The sequence below is a fragment of the Lissotriton vulgaris genome, chromosome 3_2 (genome assembly GCF_964263255.1).
Source record: "Lissotriton vulgaris chromosome 3_2, aLisVul1.2, whole genome shotgun sequence".
Classification (NCBI taxonomy): Eukaryota; Metazoa; Chordata; class Amphibia; order Caudata; family Salamandridae; genus Lissotriton; species Lissotriton vulgaris.
Window position 1 is genome coordinate 325,997,795 of NC_141690.1, and position 23,588 is coordinate 326,021,382.

Below are 23,588 nucleotides of genomic sequence, written 5' to 3' on the forward strand. Positions count from 1 at the left end.
TACCCAGAGGGTCTCAAGGCGCTTGAAGAAGGGTGGGGAATTACTTGTCAAATATCCACGTTTTAAGTTGCTTTCTGAATGCTAGGTGGTTCTGAGTAAGGCGAAGGTGAGTGGGAAGTGAGTTCCAGGTTTTAGCTGCCAGGTAGGAGAAGGATCTACCTCCCATGGTGGTTTTGTTGATGCGAGGTACAGTGGCAAGGGCTTGGTTGGAAGATCGAAGCTGGCGGGAGGGGGTGTAGAAGGACAGTCGTGTGTTGAGGCATTCGGGTCTGATTTCGTAGAGTGCTCTGTGTGCGTGGGTTAGGAGCCGGAAAGTAATCCTCTTATTGACGGGGAGCCAGTGGAGGTTTTTCAGGTGACCAGAGATGTGTTCTTTACGCGGGATGTCTAATATGAGCCTGGCTGAAGCGTTCTGGATGCGTTGGAGTTTTTTCTGGAGTTTTGCGGTGGTACCGGCGTAGAGGGTGTTTCCGTAGTACAGTCGGCTCGTGACCAGAGCGTGGGTGACCGTTTTTCTAGTTTCGGTGGGGATCCAACTAAATGTTTTTTTGAGCATGCGAAGAATGTTGAAGCAAGATGAAGATACGGCGTTGACTTGTCTGTTCATCGAGAGTGAGGAATCCAGGATGACGCCCAGGTTCCGTGCGTGGTCCGTCGGGATGGATGCTTTTCCAAGGTCCTCTGGCCACCAAGAGTCGTCCCAGGCGGAGGGGGAGGCGCCCAGGATGAGGACTTCTGTTTTGTCTGAGTTCAGTTTCAGAAGACTGTGCTTCATCCAGTCGGCTACTTCTTTCATTCCTTCATGCAGGTTGGTTTTGGTAGTGTTAGGGTCTCTGGTGAGAGATAGGATCAGTTGAGTGTCATCGGCGTAGGAGATGATGTTGAGGTTGTGTTGGCGTGTGATGACCGCGAGGGGGCTCATGTATACGTTGAAGAGGGTAGGGCTGAGTGAAGATCCCTGTGGCACGCCGCAGATGACTTCAGTGGCCTCTGACTTGAATGGTGGAAGGCGGACTCTCTGGGTTCTTCCGGTGAGGAACGAGGTGATCCATTCCAGTGCTTTTCCTTGGATTCCGACGTTTCTGAGGCGTTGTAAAAGGGTGCTATGACAGACCGTGTCGAAGGCTGCGGAGAGGTCGAGGAGGATGAGGGCGACTGTGTCTCCATTGTCCAGTAGAGTTCGAATGTCGTCTGTTGCTGCGATGAGGGCGGTTTCAGTGCTGTGCTTGGCTCGGAAGCCGGATTGTGAGGAGTCGAGGGATTTGTTGGTTTCGAGGAATGCGGCGAGCTGGTTGTTGACCGCTTTCTCGATGACTTTGGCCGGGAATGGAAGGGGTGAGATAGGGCGGTAGTTTTTTGAGTTCGGTGGGGTCAGCTGTGGGTTTCTTCAGGAGGGCGCTGACTTCGGCATGTTTCCAGCTTTCCGGGAAGGTTGCGGAGTTGAGGGAGCAGTTGATGACATCTCGGAGGTGCGGTGCTATAATGGAGTCTGCTTTGTTAAAGATGTGGTGAGGGCATGGGTCTGTGGGGGATCCTGAGTGGATAGAGTTCATCAGACGGATGGTGTCCTCAGTGGAGATTGGCTTCCAGTCATTGAGGATGTTCAAGGGGGGTGGGGGTTCTGCAGGGGGTTGGGTGGGTTGGTCTTCGGGTCGGTTGTCGAAGCTGTTGTTAATGTCTGCAATCTTGTTGTGGAAGAATGAGGCTAGGGAGTCGCAGAGGGCTTGAGAGGGGGTGATGTCGTTGGAGTTGGCTGAGGGGTTGGTAAATTCCTTGACGATGTTGAATAATTCCTTGCTGTTGTGGGCGTTGTTATCTAGTCGGTCCTTAAAAGCGGCTTTCTTGGCAGTCCGTATCAGTTGGTGGTGTATGCGGGTGACGGTTTTGAAGGCGTCTTTGGTGCTGGTGGTTGGGTCTTTTTTCCAGGCCTTCTCAAGGGAGCGACAGAGTTTCTTGGATTTCTTAAGATCATCGTTGAACCAGGAGGCCTTCTTGCTGCCTAGTTTGATTTGTCGTTTTTTCAGTGGTGCTAGGATGTCGGCGCTGTCGGATAACCATTGGGTGAGGTTGGTGCCTGCTTGGTCGGGGTTTGAGGAGTGGGCTGGGGGGGTTAGAAGAAGCGATGAGGAGATCTGGTCGATGGTGATTTTGTTCCAGTTTCTTTGCAGAGTGGGTTGGGGGTGGTTGTTGGATGTGGGCTTGTTGTAGGTAAAGTGAACGCAGCTGTGGTCAGTCCATAGGAGAGCTGTGGTGTGGCTGAAGGAGACATGTTTGCTGGAGGTGAAGATAGGGTCGAGTGTGTGGCCTGCGATGTGGGTGGGGGTAGTGACAAGTTGTTTAAGTCCGAGGTTGGCGAGGTTGTCCAAAAGGGTGGTGGTGTTGCTGTCGTTGTTCTTTTCAAGGTGAAAGTTGAGGTCTCCCAGAAGGATGTAATCCTCGGAGGGGAGCGCGTGTGGAGTGATGAAGTCCGTGATGTCTTCACTAAATTGTGCGCGGGGTCCTGGTGGCCTGTAAAGGAGGGTGCCTCTAAGTGTGGTCTTGGGGTCGATGTGGATCTGGAAGTGAAGGTGTTCAGTGTTGGCGAGATTGACGTCAGAGCTGGTTGAGATGCGGATGGATTTCTTATGGACGATAGCGATGCCTCCTCCTGTGTGGCCGGTACGGTCCTTGCGAATGATCTTATAGCCTTCCGGGATGGCAATGGTGATGTCTGGGGCAGAAGAGGCGTTCATCCATGTTTCTGTTAGGAAGGCGACGTCCGGAGAGATGGTGTCTAGTAGATTCCAGAGGTCGATGGCGTGCCTGTGGACTGAGTGGGTGTTGAGCAGGATGCATTGTAGGTGGTTGGGGTTGGATATCTGTTGTGTATTCGTAGATGAGGAGTTGTTCTTGGTGCCGTCAAACTTGCAGGAGTTGCAGGAGAAGGGTCCATGGGTGTGTCCAGGAGCGGCTTGGACGCAGTTGGGGGAACGGCCGGGGTTAAGGGCTAGGAGGGTGGTGGCATCGTAAGTAATGCGGGAGGGCTGGGCAATGCAAGGGCCAGGGGGTATGGCGCTGGGCGCGGTCCAGGCGCGGACGGGCGTAGACGGGCTTACCTTTGGCGCACCTTCTGCGCGGCCGTAGCGCGTGGACGCTGTGCTTGGGACCATCAGACATAAATGGACAGTGGAGGGGGCGGAGCGTGGGAGGGGGAGCTGGGAGGCGTGGGCGTAGGGGCAGGGACGGGCTGCAGGCACAACAAAATGGTGTCCAAACAACAACAAGAAGGACAGCACTACGCTATGGGCGCAATCAGGCAGCAATTGACCTCAGGGGGCATTGTGGGAAGAGCGGACTAGCGGTGTAATACAAGATAAAAATAACAATACTTTAAATCACCACACAAAGCGATGCGGAGCACTACGCCACCGATCGGATTCTAATTCTATGTCCTTAAAGCTATGGCAGAGGAGAGGAGCAGCGTAACGCACACAGCCACAATGTTAATGGAATATGCAAAGAAAGCAGGGCGGAGCGCTACGTTACAGCTCGAATGCAAGAGCAATTTGGATAAAATATAAAGCAATGAGGAGAAGCAGCGCTACGATACCACAGCAGCGCTATGATGACGGGAGGAAGGCTGGAGCGACCGTCGCCTCTGCTGTCTGCTTCTGGGCCGGGGTGCGTGATTGGCGCCTTCACGGTCGTCTTCTGCATGAGGGGCTGGCAAGCCCTCTTAGGCTCTCAGCCAATCCAGACGGTGCTCCAGAGTCCAGCAGTGCCAGGATTGGCCTGGTGCACAGTCAATCCCTGCCCATTAGGAGACCGGGGGCTGCGAATGAAGCAACCCTCGCTCTCCTAAAGGGAAGACTTAGTGCGCATGTTCAGGCTGGTCTTAAAAAGGACCAGCCCAAAAACGAAGGTGCACACTTTTGCTCTCCCACTCACCTTGAGTACTGACGCAGACCCCCTTCAGCATCCCTCGTTCTATTTCTGATGCTAATTCCATTCCAATCAGGAGTTCTGATTACTGGAATTAGCGTCAGAAGTAGAACATTTCCAAATGGGGCTGTGGGTCCGTAGCATTGGTGGGGCAACACCAGAATGCTCCCAATGGACGCACCGCCTCTGGATGCACTATGTGAGTAAAATGACATAAGATACACTGTAATTGATGTGTAGCGGTCACTGGGGCAAATTCTCAAGGAATTAGCGCCGAAAAAAAGCACAAAGCCAAAGTGGTGATTAATGTATCGCCCCATTCACAAGCTTGTGTTAACACCCCATATCACAAATTTACCTGCGATAGATGCCGCAAAAAACATTGCCACTGATGACCCCGGCAACTATCGGTAATAAGATGCAGAGTAGGTGTTCCTGTGCAAAAAGCCGCAACAACACGACTCTGCAACATTCTCAACGATAAGCTAAATAAGCAATAAGAACTCAAAACAGGCGATAAGGTGCGTTAGCAGCAGGAAATTAACACCCGCCCTGACCTGGTCTAAAGTCAGATGACAGCTTGCATCAGACAAGGGAGCCCAGCCCAGAGCCACATCTGAAAGGGAAACAGGTGCCATGGAGCTTCTGATCATGCAGCTCGGAGCACCAACAGGCCCACAACACCCACTGCCACCACCACCCCCCCAGACTTCCCCGCACACCCCCCCCCGGACCACCACAGAGACAGCGCAGACACAGACCTTCAGAAAACGCACCAGCCTCACAGACCTAACACCAGCACTACAGGCTTGAAAGGACAACCATCCTCAGCATACTGAATATCATTGAATATCATTGCCCACAGGCTGACTGTACCAACACAGTGGAGAACCAACTTCCCTACGCAGGCAAAGCTGCTGGCTGTGCTGCATCTGTTAGCCTCTGGTCGCTTCCGACCAACAACAGCCAGAGTCAGAGGAGTCTCACTGCCAGCCCTATCAAACTTCCTTCAACCTGTCCTGGATGCCATCATCAGCTTTGTACCCCAGTACCTATACTTCCCTTACACTGTGCAGGAACAGCTGGAGACCAAGCAAGGCGTCTACACCATAGCTGGCTTCCCGCATGTATTGGGGCAATCCACTGCCCACATGTCCGACTTGGGCCCCCTGCCGACACAGCACACAATTACTGCAAAAGAAAGCACATGCACTCCATCAATGTGCAGGCAATATTGGACCACCAGGGATGCTTCAACAATGTTGTTGCCAACTACCCAGGCAGTGTGCATGATTCACACATCTTTAAACAATCAATCATTAACCAATGTTTCCAGGATTGCACCTACGGAAATGCATTGCTCGTTGGTAAGTACTAAATGAACACACCACAACCCTCAAATACACAATCATGCAATCCATAACCATGGGAATGCACACGTCACAAAGTCACATACAACATGCCAAACAACATGCCCACACACCAGACATGACAGCACAACTCACAAGTGTGGAGTGGATGTGTTGGACAGACTGCAGCATGCAGACCACAGACATATCCATGTTGACATACACCGCTGGTGTATTGAGAGTAGTGGACAGTGGATGCAACCATGTCACCCCAGCCAGTGGGGGAAATCAAGGAAATGTAGCTTGTTACCTCTCCCCTGTAAGCATGTGTAGAGTGGGCTGACCCAGTGTACGCCAGGCTAGCGTAGGGGTGTGAATAAAAAGCATGTAGCCCTGGGCGTGGTTCTCTTCTGGAATGGCCAATGTCCTTGCCAGGGCGGCCTCTCTCACCCCCCATGAGGCCATCACCAAGAGCGCTGGTGCCTGCAATCCTGTGCGCCTGCTGCACCCTGAGACGCTGGTCCCTGAAGCTGTTATGCCCGCCCCTGCGCATCCAGGCATCACTGCTTACCTGCCGACACCAGCGTGTGTAAAAAATGACTCACCACGTGTTGCTGCAAGCTCCAAGCCCAAGGCCACCAACCTTGGCAGCCTCCTCAGACCATCACGGCCTCCACAACACAGGTTCGCAGTACTCCTTTCTTGCTGACGTACTCCACTGGCATACACCGCGGACAAATAGGTCACACATTTGGGACTGGGTCTGGATTACACCATGGCAGAGAACATTATTTATGGCTGAGTTTATGTCACTATACTCCCTTCGATGTGGTATCACCAAGTCTGTTCATAGGACTCCCACCAAACATGTCTGTGGGTCCTCGCTGACTGCGGCCTCCGGCCTACACAGCGGTCCTGCAGGCCTCACACCAATCCAATGCAGTCCGTCAGAAGCAGGACATGGCTTCGTCGAAGGCTGCACACCCACTCAGCTCTGGTGCTAATACCTCTGTCAGCCACAGATCTATTCCACATGCCATTCCAACGTTGTGTGTTAGAGATCCAGGAGGAGATGGCTGGACAGCGGTTAACCCGCGCTGACTGCTGCCTCTGGCCGACACTGGGGCCAACTACGTCACACTTTTGGAACTGAGTTTTAATTTCTTCATCCAATGTCCATGTCACAGAACGCAAGGAGGAGTAAGAGAGAGATGAGCTTCAGTCTGGAGGAGAAAAAGCTCACCTTTACAGAGGTGATGGGACGGTACCAAAAATTGCATTGGTGCCACTGACTCTGTGCAGCGCAGGCCTACCACACGTGGCTGTGGGCCACTGCTTAACCTCTGCCTCCGGCACACACTGCAGTGGAGTAGGTCACACATTTTGTACTGAGTTTTGCTCTCGACATGGCGGAGTCCATGTCATTGTACAGGCCTCATCTCAGACTGCATTCCCTTTCAGCTCTGGTGTCACTGAGTGTGTGCCCTGAAATTCAATGGCAATCTCTGGTTGAACTTCGGTGGTATCTGAGTCCATGGGCTGGGGGTTGTCTTCATCTTCATGTAACTGATGCTGACATGGTGAAAAATAGGAATTTGTAGCCTTTAACTCTGCCATTTCCCTGTTTCTGCTTGCTTCTGTCCTCTGCATCATGCCCTGGAAGGTCACCTTCCACTGTCCCCCGCATCCCCTCCATGAGATTCCCCATAGAAATCGATGAGGACCCGCTCAGCTTGCTTGGCCCAACCTCAGTGCACTGCAATTCACCATCCCGTGGCGGTGTGCCTGTGCCGGCCGCTGTGCATCCGGGGCCACTAACTCTGTGCTGCTCAAGTCAGGGACCCTTGCTGTTTGTACCTTGTACTGCTGACTGTTGTGGTTTTTGCCAGCACCAACCAACCACTGAGGGGTGGCTTACACTACCCAACAAGCATCCAGCACAGGTGTTACTGGAGACGTGATCCTGGCAATAAAAGGGGCTGGCGCATGTGCCCTTAGTCAGTTCCACAAACTCACTCAGTGTGCCTGTGTGGTCATTTTGTATGCATGAGGAACCAGGGCCATTCCACATTACATTGTTCTGTGTAAAGACTGTGCAACCATGTCACTGCAGGCAGTGATGTAGACCTGGGACATGTAACCGTGTCGTACCTCCAGGTGAGCGTAAGCGGGGTGGACAGGCGTACAACAGTACAGTGTAGGGGTGTGGCTCCTCCACACGTGGATCTGGATGTTGTTCAGTGAAAGCCTTGACAAGAATGTGGCTGATGCGTGTGTCTCTGTTGTAGGGTCTACGCCATCTGTCCTGCAATCGACAATGTTGCTCTGTGGCATGCCCATGGTGTGCGTGCTCGGCCGAAGGGGTACATGGAGGAGGGCATGCCCACTCGGGGTCAGGGATTACTCATGCCAACTGTTGTGTGTGTTGCTATTAGTGCAGCATGAGCCAAAGATGTACCGTCAACTGCATGTTGAGTTCAGCCAGGCAAGTGCTCTGTGTCAGCCCTGTCCTTACAATGGGCCTACACACATGTGGCCGGCCACCTTCTGTACACATCATCACTGTGTCGTAGTCAGGCTTGTGGACATGGGCAGACAGGCATAACAATGGTGTGCCGTAGGGGTGCAAGTGATGCAACTGCGCTGCGCACACTAGTGAATAGGCCCGGGAAGGGAGGAGCAGCAGTGAGGCTCTGTAACACACATTGATGCCGCTCATTTGCAACAAGCAGTACATGTGAGCCTGCCAACATATCATGCAGTACATAGTCGTGACTCATGTTGCTCTGCACTGTCACAGGTGACCAAGGATATGCACTATGCACTTGGATGATGACACCCCTCCGAGCCCTGTACACACACGCCCAGAGGCAGTACAATTTGGCCCACAAACGCACCAGGGGCATCGTGGAATGCACATTTGGTGTGTTGAAGTTACGTTTCAGGTGCCTGGACTTCCCAGGTGGAAGGCTCCTGTACAGCCCAGACCACGTGTGCAAGATTATCGTTCACATGTGTACACAGCAAATCCCCATGGATACGAGTGCCAGATTCACCGAACAATAATAATGAAGATGAGGCAGGAGGACCACACCCCACTGCAGCAGCAGCAGGAATAGCCCGTAGGGAATAAATCATTGACAATTTCTTCTCTTGTTGACGTCACATGGTGAGGGTCCTTAGCATTAATGGGACAGTATGATGAATGACCGCAGGCACAACATGTGCAAATAAATGGATTCCAATACACATTCCATGCATGCATGTCACTCATCTGTACAGGCTCTTCACTCAGACAAGTGTGGGTGCGACATGTAGTGCTAATAATTTTGGAATTTGTTAATGGATGGTGGGTGTGTCACCTCTGTGCAGTGAGGCTGTTTAGGGTGTCACACATTCAAACTGCCAGTTCTTTGAGACACAGTTTTTACGTTATCCCACTATTCAGCGTTTTACATGTGTCCCAATTCATTCCATTTTGGCTGTCATTTGTGGCCTACAAGTGACAACAATGATCCTTTTGGGCTCTGATGTGCCGAAATGAGGAAGGGATGTCCCATGACATGGGCGGCATGTACTTAAGGGGGAGTCACTGCTCCTACATTAGTCCATGCATTCATTATTGTTAGATCATGGACCTGCCACGTCAGTGTGCTTAGGGTGTTGATTGACCCTCTGCAATCTGAAGAGGAGATGTGGTTTCACACTGTGTTCCATATATGTTTCCGCATTGGCGCAGGTTACACGCTGGATGCATGTCAATGTACAATGTGGCTGTTTGTGAGAAAATGCCCATCTGATTTGGACAATGGTCATTTGTTCTGCGTCACAGCTGTGGTGTTGTGCTTGTTCGTTGTGATATCACTGTTTCTTAACTCTGCTTTTATGGTGCATTTTCCCGTCTGACGTGTGGGATTTGCAGGCCTGTCGCTGGTTTTCGCTGCTTTTTGTATCATGATTGGCCCCTTCGCAACTTATTTTGCGTTCTTGTTTTGCATTTTTGTGGCATCACATTGATTTTACTGTGGATATTTGATGCCGTATCTGGATACTATTGTATGGTACCGCAGTATTATGAATACTTAGTTAATACGGTGTATTTTTCCGCGATAGACTGCGATGTTGAAAGTTACGTTAAGTTAATTTTGCAATGGTTATCACACGTTCTTGAGAATATGCCCCATTGTGTCTTACACTACACACCCTTAATGTCCTTGACCATTGCATAGCTACACGTGTCATGGAGGTCACACCAGAGATGAAAGCCTGCCTTGTGTACTCCTCAGGCCTATATCTCCTTAAAAAATAGGATGGTGTAGAAGACATGTTTTTCTAAGTCCTTTAAGTGATGGGTCCTTGTAACATTGTGCAGTTACTGGGCAGGCCAGAGGGTTTTTAGCTGAGGAAAAACGTGGTCCATCACAGAAATCACATGCATGTACATTGAGAATGGCGAAACAGTGCATACACATGCAAGACTCTACACATTATGGAATCAATACAAGGATGACATGTCCACTGTACATTTAGCAGATGTGTCAGAGGTGATTGTCCGCAAATAGTGATAGATCCAGTCCTTGTACTCCTGTGCAGAATGGGCACATCTCCATAGGGTCAATTTCAAAGCAGAACGCACATTATTCAGTAACCTCTGGACAATCTACATTTGAAATGTCACAAATGAGCATATGAACACTTAATAAACCAATACATTACATGGCAGAGGGAATGTCTGTTCAGAGTCCGATTTTCTCAACACATCAGTGTAACTGTATAACTGCTGTACCACAGTATGTCATGTACATCATTGCATGCAGTCAGGGATCCGGGGGAATAATGGTATACACCCCATTGACGTTAAGTCATCATGCTAGGCAGTGTTTCACACATCTACATTAAACAGTCTCAGAACAAAATGTGTGATATTTTGCTTCAATAGAGCTGCACCAGTGTCTATGTTGCCATCCTCCCCACATACTCAAGTGCATAAGATTGTAGGTCATGTATGGACCATGCTGTTGTCAAAATTTGAATGCATGAACATTGGCTTGCACTCACAGGCACATACTAGTGTACAGTAACATCATGTAAGCATTCTGAGCACTTTCAAACTTTCACTCATACACTTACCAGTACCTCTGGAGCACCATATAGCCACCCGCACTGGCCAAGGACCTTGTTTACTATCACTGATCCCCCCTTCCCCCTCCATGAGTTTCCTGTAGGTTTACCTGCTGTTGCTGCCCCTGCGGCCCCTCCCACACCGTCACAGCCCCGCCTCCGCCTCAAACTGCTTCCAGGCCACACCGAAGCTTACCCACGGACCCTTCACCTGCCTCAGATGCAGCTTCACCAGCCGCCGAACAGCTACAAGTCCTACCCCACCCTGCCAGAACAAAATACAACCACCTCAGATGCATACCACTCAACACCCGCTCCATCCACAAATTTGCACTCGAACTCTGGGACCTGCTCGACTCAGCCTCCCCGGACGTCGCCTTCCTAACGGAGACCTGGATGAACCCCTCCTTGGCACCCAACATCGCCATAGCCATCCCTGATGGATACTAGATCACCAGAAGGGACAGCACCAACAAACCAGGCGGAGGAATCACCATTGTCTAAAGAAACACCCTCAGAGTCTCAACCAGCACAGCAGACACCTCCAAGACCGTCGAACACCTGCACTTCCAGATCCACATGGACCCCAACACCACCCTTAAAGGAACACTCGTCTACAGACCCCCCGGACCACGGCCACAGTTCAACTATGCCATCGCCGACATCGCCAGCACCCATACTCTTGCCTCCACAAACTACATCCTCCTCGTAGACCTGAATTTCCACCTCGAGAACACCAACGACAGCAACTCCGTCGCTCTGCTCGACAACCTCGCCAACCTTGGACTCAAACAGCTCATTACGACCCCCACCCACAATATATAGAAAAAGCGATGCCAAGATCAGACTCCTGACAACAACGTGGCCCTAAAGAACGCCAACTGCAAGCACCACCAACTCATTCGAGCCACCAAAAAGACCTCCTTCAAGGAACGCATCGACAACAATGCACACAACAGCTAGGAGCTCTTCAACATTGTGAAGGAACTCTCCAACCCCAGCTCTAGCGCCAACAACATGCAGCCGTCACAAGACCTCTGTGACTACCTAGCCACCTTTTTTCACTGCAAGATTGCTGACATCCACGACAGCTTCAATGCCCAGACCCTTCATGCTGTCACCGACACCCCACACTCACCACCCCTCAGCCTCACCAACTGCTTGCTCTCCTGGGCATACGTCAATGACGACCACACCATCAACACCATGAACACCATCCACTCCGACTCACCATCTGACCCTTGCCCTCACCACATCTTCAACAAAGCAAACTGCATCATCGCACCCCAACTCCGAAAGATCATCAACAACTCCTTTGAGACCGCCACATTCCTGGAAAGCTGGAAGCACGCCAAGATCAACGCCCTACTCAAAAAAATGACAGCGGACCCCAATGACGTAAAAAAATTCTGTCCCATCTCCCTGCTTCCTTTCCCGGTGAAGGTCATTGAAAAGATCATCAACAAGCAACTGACCCACATCCTAGAGGAGAACAACATCCTGGACCCCTCCCAGCAACCACAGCACCGAAACCACCTTCATTGCCACCACAGACGACATCAGGACCCTACTGGACAATGGCAAAACTGCGGCCCTCATCCTCCTGGACCTCTCGGCCGCCTTCAACACCATCTGCCACCACACCCTATGCACATGCCAACACGATGCAGGAATATGCGACAAATCCCTGGACTGGACCACCTCCCAGAGGGTTCGCCTCCCCTGTTCCATTCTGACGCCACAAAGATCATCTGCTACGTACCCCAACGATCATCCCTCAGCCCAACCCTTTTCAACATCTACATGGCACCGCTCACCAACATAGTCTGTGCACACAACCTCAACATGGTGTCCTACGCCAACGACACTCAGCTGACTCTCTCACTCACCAAGAACCCCGCCACCGCCAAAAGCAACCTCCATGAAGGAATGAAGGCCATCTCCCACTGGATGCAGATCAGCCGCCTGAAACTCAACTCAGACAAAACAGAGGTCCTCATTGTAGGAAGGTGGATATCTGACTATGGTTACCCCCAAACTTTTTGCCTAGTGTTTAGCTGGTTTTTGACTTAGTTGGCATGGGATCCTGCTATTCAGGGCCCCAGGCTAATTGCTCTCTCCTTAAAATGGACTCCATGTACCTTAGGTACAACCACAATTGGATACTGGACCACCTTATAGGCCCCTGTAACAGTATACCCTAGGTACCCAGGGCATAGGTGTATCCAAGGCCTACCAGGGGCTGCAGCATGTATGGTGCCACCCCTGGCCTGGCCGAGCTATTTGACACAACTGGCTGTTCACTCAGCTGGGGTAAGTTGGTGTAATCACCTCTTACTTCGGTATAGTAGATCTATATCTAACATATATGGACACATGGTAACCTATAAGTCACTCCTATGGCAGGCCTCGACAATCCTGGAGGCAGAGTGCTTGGTTTCATGTGAGATGGTGCTCTGGCATGAGCTGAGCCTGTCTTCAGCTTTCGGAACAACGTCCTTTAGCTGTTTCATGATATTGCCATACCATATACTCTTAAGTGCATTATGAACCTCGCGGTTAAATGCTATCTTTGGTTTGGCTTTATTGAAACATGTCAAGTAAGGTGTCATACGACTTGGAATACTACCCCCTCGCCAATTCTGGCAACGGGGGTAGCATTCCACCCTTCTAGAGGGAGACGACATGTGCCTAACCTGAAACCCGGCTAAAGTTAAACATGAGCCTCAGCATCACAAAATGGATGCTGCCACCACAGACACAAGTCTGACCTCATGCTGCTGGGAGTCCTTCCAGCTTGGGAGGCCTGAAAAAAGGGTTTCCTGTCAGGGGAGGTGCTTGCACCCCCCCAGACAGGATTTTGTGTAGTGGGTTAGGGAGGGCTGAATAGAATGAGACATGCCTGGGGCACACAAGGTGTCCCTGCGCATATGCCAGTTCAAATCGGAGCTGGGGCTTTCCAGCCCCAGTCCGGGTGCAAAACTGGACAAAGGATAGGGGGTGTAACCACCCCCCCTTCCTGGTCCCACCCAGAGGAGGGGCCTAGCAGGTGATCCGGCCCCTAGATTTGGTTTAAGAGTAGAAGCTGTGTCCTACGACTTCAGATCATCCTGAAGTCGACTTGAAAATAAGAAGAATACTGGACTTCGGCATTCTGCTGCACAGAAGACTGAAGAGCATCTCCCTTGTGGCCAAGGAGTGACCACTCTGTGAATACAGGCACCATCCAGCAACTCGATGTCTAATTTGCTGCCGCCTCCCGCCCGAGCCCAGAGCCCAACAAGATCTGGATTCCCAGACATCTCAGAGCCTGATCCAAAGTCCCTGAAAAGAAGAGACCCGTGGAGGCACCGAGAGACGTGGGACCAGCCATCTTGGAAGATCCACGAGAAGCTGACTGCGCAGCCCCCGAGGCATCCTCAATGCTGTGCTTTGGGGTTTGAGAAGCCTTACCACCGAGCAGCATCTGCGCCGAAAACAGCCCTCCAGTATCTCCACAATCTGGGTGGGGCCCTTGTGCATTTTGCCACTCGACGCGTCGTCCCGGTCACTGGTCCGTTGGCTAGTGCCATCTTGGGGACGAAATTTACAATCAACACTGCTGGTCTGGTTGCCCCAGACTGGCCCTCACTCCAGTAAAAAGGAGCAGCCCCTCTGACCTTGCTGGTCCGAGTAACAAGCTTTCTTCAACTCCTGCGTGGCTTGCATTAGCCAAGGCCTGTTTGCTTCAATCAAGTCGTCGATAACGCCATCAGCTAGAACCTGCATGGGACAGCTCATTATTGACTTCTGGGCATCCTCGACCTCTTCCTGTCCACATGGCTGCAGAGACAAGCTACACTTCTTCACCTGTTTGCACCCGACAACGCCTGGTTCCTTCCTGGTTCCTCGCCGGTCACTGGCTAGTGACTTTGAACATTGTCCCCTCTGCTTTCAGGTCTTCACCTCTTCAGATCCACCCTTGGATCCACCGGAACTCTCCTCGACGACCCGCCTGCAGCATCTTCATCTCCAGGCTCCATAGACCAGCACGACGAAACCCGACACACTTTGAGACATATGCACCCGCTTCCTGTGGGTGAGGTAACTCTGGCACTCCGGTGCTCCTGTGTAGAAATACACCTCTAGTGTCTAAGTTCCAAGTTGCTAGGTTCTAGGTCATCCGGAAGGTTCCCTTTTCTTTAACCTTGTGACTTTTACGCACCCATTGAAATCAAGATGCGCCCGCGTGTAACTTTCAGCACTGCACACGCATTACGTGGGCCTCCTGGTCACTAACTTTTGTTAGCTCCTTGCAGTCCCAGCGATTCTCAAGGACCTAGGCCTTCTTCCTTTCAGATACGTGGTTCTTATACCACTATTTTAGTATAAGGTTTGAGTGGCCACCAGGGCCTATCCATATTGTGCAACTTTTGTATATTTAAACACTGTTTTGTTTTAACGCATTTGCTTCTGTGCTCATAAAGAGTATAGGGGATAGTTGTAGTAAATAAATATATATATATATATATATATATATATATATATATATATATATATATATATATTTTCAATATATATCTGTGTGGTGTCCTTTCATTTGGTATTCAAGGAGAGTGTATATGGTAAAACAGGTTGCTTCACATGCCTTTACAGAGTTTAGCCTAACACTGCTTTGTCCATTCTACCCCTAGGATAGCTGGTCTATAAGGTTGACTTACAACCAATCATCATAAGGGTCGTTTGGACTGATACAAGGTGGTCACTAGAACTAGTGAACATCATATATCAGGCCAACTTCTCACACTCATCCTGGGCTCCACCCCTCCGCCTGGGATGACTCATGGTGGCCAGCTGCCTGGGGCTTATCCTGGACTCATCTCTCTCAATGGCCCAGCAAGTCAACGGCGTCTCCTCCTCCTGCTTCAACACCCTTTGCATGTTCCGCAAGATTTACCGATGGATCCCCATCGGAACTAGAAGAACGATCACTCAGGCCCTCGTCAGTAGCAGACTGGACTACGGCAATGCCCTCTATGCAGGAAACACAGCCAAACTCCATAAAAGACTCCAGCACATACAAAACGCCTCGCACGCCTCATTCTCGACATACCCCACCACACCCACATCACTGCCCACCTGAAAGACCTGCACTGGCTCCCAGTCAACAAAAGGCTCACCTTCAAGCTCCTCACCAATGCTCACAAAGCACTCCACAATGCCGGACCAGCATACCTCAACAAATGCCTCAGCTTCTACACCCCGAACCGCCAGCTCCGTTTGTCCAACCTCGCCCTCGCTGCCATCCCTCACATCCACAGGACCTCCACTGGTGGCAAATCCTCCTACCTCCCTACCTCACCGCCAAGACATGGAACATCCTACCCACCCAGCTACGCCAGACCCAGGACATGCTGACCTTCAGGAAACTCGTCAAGACCTAACTGTTCGAGCAATAGTGCCCCCCCCCCCCCCCCAGTGCCTTGAGACCCTCACGGGTGAGTAGTACATTTTACAAATGCTTGATTGATTGATTGATGCCAAGCGGATATGATTATCTCCCATGTAGGTGCCAAATTTCCCGGTTCTGGACATGAATACTACATACACATCGTGCAGTGGAGCATGTTTCCGGACTTCTGAAGAATAGATTCTGGTGTCTGGACAAGAGTGGTGGTGCACTACTCTACTCACCCCAAAAGGTGTGTCAGATCATAGTTGCATGCTGGCCTTGCGTGAAGAGATCCCCTGATGGCCTTGTGCGAAGAGATCCCTTGATTCTGGACGATTATGAACAGCAGATGACCCCGGCTGCTAATTCACACATGCCCAGTGATGATGGTAGTGGAGAAGAGGAAAGTGTTGGCCTGCGTCAACAGCTTGTCGCCAATTACTTTCCCTGAGTGTCAGTTATCATTGAGCAACTATGAAACATTTTGGGTTTGATGTTAGTAGCAAAGCATAGATGATGAGTTTGGATGCTGTTTGTTATTGGCTCACTGCTAAGGGCTGGTGTGTGTGACACAGTGTTTTTGTTTTCACTTACCTCATGTCTATGTTTGTGGTGTTGTTCATTGTTATGTGTGATGAATTTTGGACTGTGTTGACTAGTGGTGTGTCATTGCTATGACGCCATCATATGACAAGTAAATGTCATCCTTTTGTGTCTTTCAAGGTTCCTCCACCCCATCAATATCTCGTCACTGTCAGAGCTTGTGGTAGATTGGAATCAGAGTTGACAATGTACATACTGTGATAAACATGGAACTGACACAAAGCCATAGCTGTGTAAATGGTATTTATTTTCAACTAGATTTTGTTAAATTTAAAGTAAATGAAGGGTAATTTGTGCATAGTGAGTGTATGAGTTGTCAGTGATGGTAAAAGAGACAAATAGAGTAGTCCCCACAACAATGGAATTACACAGTCCAACAAATTCCTGCCCTAAACATGGCAATGTGGGATTGGATAATCAACCAAGTCAATGTTCAGTGAAACACATCTGGCATCATGGCTGGCTCAGCGACTTGGCTTTTTATTGGTGTTTTCCGACGTGATCCTCCAGTGGTGTTTCTTGTACGTCCCCTCTTATATTTGGCAGGGGGGCCTCTGCTGCAGGCTCGGAGGTGACTGAGGAGTCATTGTTTTGCAGCTTACCCATCTCTGTGGCTGCAACTGAGGTGGTGGGAGTTTCAGCAGGCTGGCCCCTGGAGGGGCCATCATTTGAGCAGAATGTATGTCCCTCAGAACACCCACAAGTTGTCCCATTGTTCTGTCCATGGACATCTGCAGCAGGCGCAGCTCGCACAGTTGTTCTACGACCTGTCCTGGTTCTGTTTGTATGCACCTGTATCAGTGTCCTTATTTGATTGTCCCCCAGTTACCCTCACACCTGCCCTGCTGACACGTATCAGTGGCAATGGCTTTCGACGCACCTGCCTACTGTACCCGGCATCCTTGGCTTGTGTGGTGCTGATGGTAAACACTGAGCAAGGGACAGTGTTGCAGGCAGCAGTGGTGATGGTGGAGGTAGCTTCAGCACAGGTCATTCTATTTGAATTTGAATTTTGAATTTGATTTTGAATTTGAATTTGAATTTTGAGCTATTTGTAAAGCGCACATTCACTTGGCAGTTTCTTGGCGCTATAGGATTTCAAACTGTGGAGAAGGGAGGGAGCTATGGGCTGAAAGCTTGCTGAAACAAAAAGGTCTTCAAGTCTTTACGAAACTCCATGTAAGAGGGTGAAGATCTAAGAAGGGGGGGAAGGGAGTTCCAGAAGGTGGGAGCCAGTACCGAAAATTTCTGACCACCGGATCGTTTCTTCTTGAACCGGGGGATAACTAACAGGGATTTGGAAGAGGATCGTAAATCTCTGACGGGACTATAATTGATAATGGCAGAATTTATAAAGGCGGGGGCAGTGCCTGCCCGAGCCTGAAAGGTGAGACATCCAAGTTTAAAAAGGGCTCTTTGCTTAATTGGAAGCCAATGAAGGGCCATAAGAAGAGGGGAGGAGTGATGGAATTTTGGTAGGCCATGCACCAGGCGAGCTGCCTGGTTCTGTACCATCTGGAGGCGTTGAAGTGCTTAGGTGGGAGCACCGTTGTAGATGATGTTCCCGTAATCGATCTTAGATAAGATCATGGCCATAACAATCAATTTAAGTGCAGAAGGAGAGAAAAAACGGGATACTTTCCTAATGATGCGTAAAGTAAAAAAACAAGAAGAGACAACAGAACTTATATGGGTGTGAAGTGTCAAGTGATGATTAAGCATAATTCCAAGGGTCTTGACAGAATAAGAAGGAGAGGGGGGGGGGCCAAAAGAGGTGGGCCAAAAGGAAGGTGACCAGGGATTGCCGCAGCCTCCAGTCAGAATCAACTCTGTCTTATCCGGGTTGAGTTTAAGATGGTTTGCATTCATCCAAGCCCGGATAAACAGTAAGACTGACTGGAAGCTAGAGGCGTCTGGTGAAGAAGAGGAAAAATTAAAAATAAGTTGGAGGTCATCAGCATAGTTGTAGACTGTGACCTCCATTTGTTGGAGTGCAAATATAAGAGGAAAAATATAGAGGTTAAATAAAAGGGGGGAAAGAGAAGAGCCCTGGGGAACCCCGCATTTCACCCTGCTAGGTGAGGCTGAGAATTCAGCCAAATGAACCGCCTGTGTGCGCCCCTCCAGGAAGGATCCAATCCAGGCGAAATCCTGTCCCCCTATGCCCGCCGCCTTGACACGGGACAGAAGGATGAAGTGGTCTACCGTGTCAAAGGCGGCGAATAGGTCCAGGAGGACCAGGGCCTGGGGGGTGTTAGTGTCGAGTCCTTCTCTTAGTTGGTCCATAACTGAGATGACCACCTTCTATGTAGAATGCCGGGGGCGAAAGCCCGCCTGGCAGGGTGCAAGATAGTTGCTGCTCTCTATAAATGAGCTGAGCCCCTGGGTGACATGGGACTCGGCTATTTTATCCAAATAAGGGTGGAGGGATATAGGGCGGTAATTAGCAGGGGTAGAAGGGTCGACTCCTGTTTTTTTTAGTATGGGAAAGATTATGGCAGTCTTCAAGGAGGCCGGAACGGAGCCCGAAGTGAAGCAGTTGTTCAAGAGGGCAAGGGCGGGAGATGGGCACGCCAAGAAAAACTGGCTAAGGATGCGTGCCGGTGCAATGTCGGCTGGGGAGACCGACTTGACACGGCTGAGTAGAGAGGACAGAGATTCTCTGGTGAGTGAAGGGATAACAGTGAGAGAAAAGTTATTTTCAGGGGGATGAGGGGGAGTGAAAGTGAGAGGGGGGGGAATGTTGGATTTGATAAGAGTTATCTCAATGAAAAATTAATTAAGCGAGTCGCATAAGACCTGAGAGGGGGGATCTTGGGTAGAGTTCTATCCGACGATGCCAACTCGTGGACGGTGGAAAATATCTCACGGGATTGGCATTCTGCCGCCAAAATGCGTCCAGAAAAATACTCTGTCTTAGCTATCAAGTCAAGTCAAGTCAAAGGATCTTTATTCGGAATAAAAAACATCCATAAAAGTACAAACAGAAACATTTTAAAAACATGCAATTCAATAATTACAATTGGAGAATAGTCCGTAGACAAACGGGCACAATCAAATCAAAATCAAAATCCATTTACAATTTCACAACTATACCAAATCTGTCCCTCCCTAATAATAGGTTTTTTAGTTTTTTTAAAAGAAAGGAATATCTTACAGTATCATTTGAAACACTGTTTAAAAACACAATTTTAAAACCATTGTTAAAAGACGATGGACATCACATTAATTATATTATCTATTTACATATAATTTTTTATATTATAAAAAGATAAAAAGAGGTGGACTTTAAAATTCTATCAAGAAAGTGCAAAATAGAAAGTGCAGTGTGCAATGGTTATACTCTTAGCTATCAAAATGGCTACTTTATATTCGTTAAGCACAGTAACGAAATGTTGTCGACAAGAGGGGGAGTATGCTCGTCTCCAGGCTCGTTCAGCCTGCCTTACCTCTAATTTCTTAGCTTTAAGAGCAGGACTGAACCATTTATTGGCATTATGAGAGCGGTTGATAGCCGTCCGCTTCAGAGGAGCCACAGGATCACAGGCGCTGGTGAGCCACCGGTCGAGTGTGGCGGCCTGGAAATGAGGGTCCAAGCCAAAGAGATCAGGAGAAGTGGCAGCTAGCGGGTTACATAGAGAAGGAATATCGACTTTGTGCCAATTCCTAGTCCAGGTGTTTTTAGGAAAAGGAAGAGATGTTTTTTGGCTCAGGTCCATGGAAAAAGCAAGTAGGGAATGATCTGACCAGGAACAGGGCGATATGGTAGGGATGGACATTGGAATGTTAAGTGTCCAGATCTGGTCTAAAGTATGGCCGCGAATGTGGGTGGGGCCTTGAACATGTTGGGTAAAATTAAGACTAAGGAGTGATTGAGTAAAATCTTTAGAGATAGAGTCCTCGGCAGGGTCAGTGGGCCAGTAGTTAAACACGCCCAGAACCAGAACAGAAACTTTATTGATCACCAGGGTGGCTAGTAAGTTCTGAAAGGCCAAAAGGAAGTCGGGGGATGACTGAGGGGGTCGGTAGGTTAATACGCAGGTAATGGGGGTCGTGAGGAAGGTAGAGCGCACTACATCGCAGTCGGCTGCTGGTAGTGTGGGCGAGGCCAAAGTCTGAAAATGGAACTCCTTGAGGGCAACCAGGGCTACCCCACCTCCTGCTTTGCTCTCAGGTTGATCAGCGCGGAGCATGGAGTAATCAGGTGGGAGGGAGGCAAGGACGCTAGGCAAGGAGTCGGACTTATACCAGGTTTCTGTTAAAAACAGAAGGTCTGGGGAATTGGAGTCCAGAAGGTCATGTATTTCAGTCTGGTGTTTGACGGCCGATCTTGTGTTAAGGAGGAGGGCGGTAGTGGTAGGAGGGGGAGGGGGAAGAGTTTGTGTGATGGGCATGGGAGAAGCAATGCAGAGCTTATGGGCACAGGACAAAGTGGCCTGATTCAGTTGCCAATTGGCTTTTAGAGAGCGCAATTGATCAGAGGTGTATATAAGGGAATGCGCAGAGTGTTGTGCCCCGTGTCCAGGTATGGCGCGGACGGGCGCAGACGGGCTTGACTTAGGCGCGCCTTCGGCGCGCAATCGGCGCGCCCGCTGCGATCGTCCGCTGCGCGTACCAAAATTACACATTTTATAGAGGACAGAAAGTGGTGGTATGGGGCGTGACCTATCACCGAGGGGCATGGCCTATGTGGGCGGCGGGTATGGCCGCAAAGGCAAGGTCCCGCGGCAGCGATAAACTCCGCTGCGCGGTGAAGTTGGGAGCGTGAGGATGCCCTAGACAAGGGAACAATAAACAAGTAAAATCATCAATTTATAGTGACACTCAAAAGTTTAAAAGTTTAGGCAAACAAAGCAGTCCTACTCCCGGCTTCTGCCTGAGGAGGAAATCGCTATCGATATGACACTTGTACTCAGCATCTGAAATAGTGGCGGTAGGGGACGTGGCCTCTCACCGAGGGGCGTGGCCTATGTGGGCGGCGTGTATGGCGGCAAAGGCAAGGTCCCGCGGCAGCGATAAACTCCGCTGCGCGGTGAAGTTGGGAGCGTGAGGATGCCCTAGACAAGTGAACAATAAACAAGTAAAATTAGCAATTTATAGTGACACTCAAAAGTTTAAAAGTTTAGGCAAACAAAGCAGTCCTACTCCCGGCTTCCGCCTCAGGAGGAAATCGCTATCCGGGGTCAGCATAGTAGTTGTCGTTGGTGTGTTGGTGGTGGCAGACAATGAGGCCCTGAGATGGAGTGCGGCCTGTCAGTCCTGAGGGGCCAGGTTGTTCCTCCTCATCCAAAAAATGTAGAGAATCAGCATCAGAGAGTTCACGTTCCGGTGGGGGGGACTGGCTCTGCTGGTTGGTGGAATTTTCACAAGCTATTGCTTGTGAATCTCCTGTTGGATAGAGGTTAGATTGGCAGGTAAGTACACTCCACAACCTTGGTGACACAGTTTTGGATGTTTCAGTTGATACGCCAAACATTTCACATTAAGAAGAGCCGGGACACGTGTACTTTTGCTCCAGGCTCCTTCACATTGGCCCTTATTATGGAGGCCTACACCGTATTACTATGATATTTTATGTTTTGGAAGGACACCGTACCCCATTGCCATCATGAATGCTACATTTCTTCTTATATTCTTGCCCTAACGAAGTTCATCTCCTGAACGAAACGTGTTGGCAGATGTTCTGTTTTTGTTCATTGTGGACACAAATAAATAAAGGATGATACCAATGACAGAACTGATCTTGCTTCATCATTGAACGTTACCATACTCTGGTAGTGCACCGCTCCATTGCTTTCCCAGTTTAGTTTTCCGAGCAGGTGGATTGCATCCCTCAACGGCATATGCAGGAGTAGCTTGTGAACACCACTCATTCAATTGTTATTTAGACTATAATTTGGGTTAATATATTGAGGCTTGTGCAGTACTTGGTGTCCGCCGTTGGATTTTGTGTTTTCATTTAAACAGTTCACATTACAACACTTGGTATTGGTAGACGATTATCAGCATCATGACGTGATGTAGAAGTACATACATTACTTGTTTTTGTTGTGACATGTAAATAAAAACCATTTGACATGTACAGATTGTGTGTTTACCGGGACTTAACATCATCTGCCAACTTTGTGCACATCAACTTTCTTTTATGCTTGCATATTGTGGACTTTTCTGAGAATCTGTTTCAGCTATGCCAAATCTTCATGATTTCATTAGTTAATATTGGTTTTAAATCATGTGGTTTTCCTTTCTTGACAGATTGGACATGCATGTGTCATGTGCATATGAGCCTTCATGCTCTCACACTATGATAATTACTCATTGCATTGTGTGCTTTGCATGATTGCATGATTTTATTTCTCTTTTGACATTGTCATTCAAAGTGTCATTGCTGGGACATTTACATGTGCTTAGCTGTCTGTGCACTAGATGTGACATTTTGATCTGTACAGAGTTGGCTAACAGGTGTGGGATGTGCTGGTCATATGACTCCATGCATTTTGAGAGGGATAACAGGGTGCAGACACTGACTACCTATTCTTCGGTAGTCACTTGCGGCGATTCTGTGTGAGGGTTGGCCTTTTTCATGCTTTCTGCAGCTTTTCCATCTGCCGCGGTCGGATTTTCAGGTTTTCCAGACGTTGCGGATGGATTTTTGTGAATTACGACCGCTGCGTTGGATTTTACATTCATTTGATCATAATATGACTGCTGGTTTTGCCGCGGAACATTCTGCAGTATTTTTTCTGCAAGCACGGCGGTCAGAGGGCTTGTACGTCGGCCATCGTACTGACCCCCTATATTTTTTGTCTTTTGTTAATTATGGGGCCGATTACGATGGCGGGCGGATTGCCACCGCCGCGTCGGTGGTGAGGACCGCCGGTCCAGTGGTGGGGATCCACCCGCCATCAACCTCAATATTCCCACAGCCAAATTAGGATGGAGCTGGGAATGGGAATGGTACCACGGTGGACGGAAAGACCGTCCGCCGTGGTCCTTCAAGGCGGTCCTTTTCCTCCCACCTTGCGGGACATGGTACAATGGGGGTTTTCTGGCGGTGCCTTGCAGGCATTTCGATGCCTGTCTTTTTTGGCAGAGATCCTGCCACAAAATGACAGGCGGTGATTGCATTTGGGGGCCCGTTGCAGGCCCCAGCAAGCGTAGGA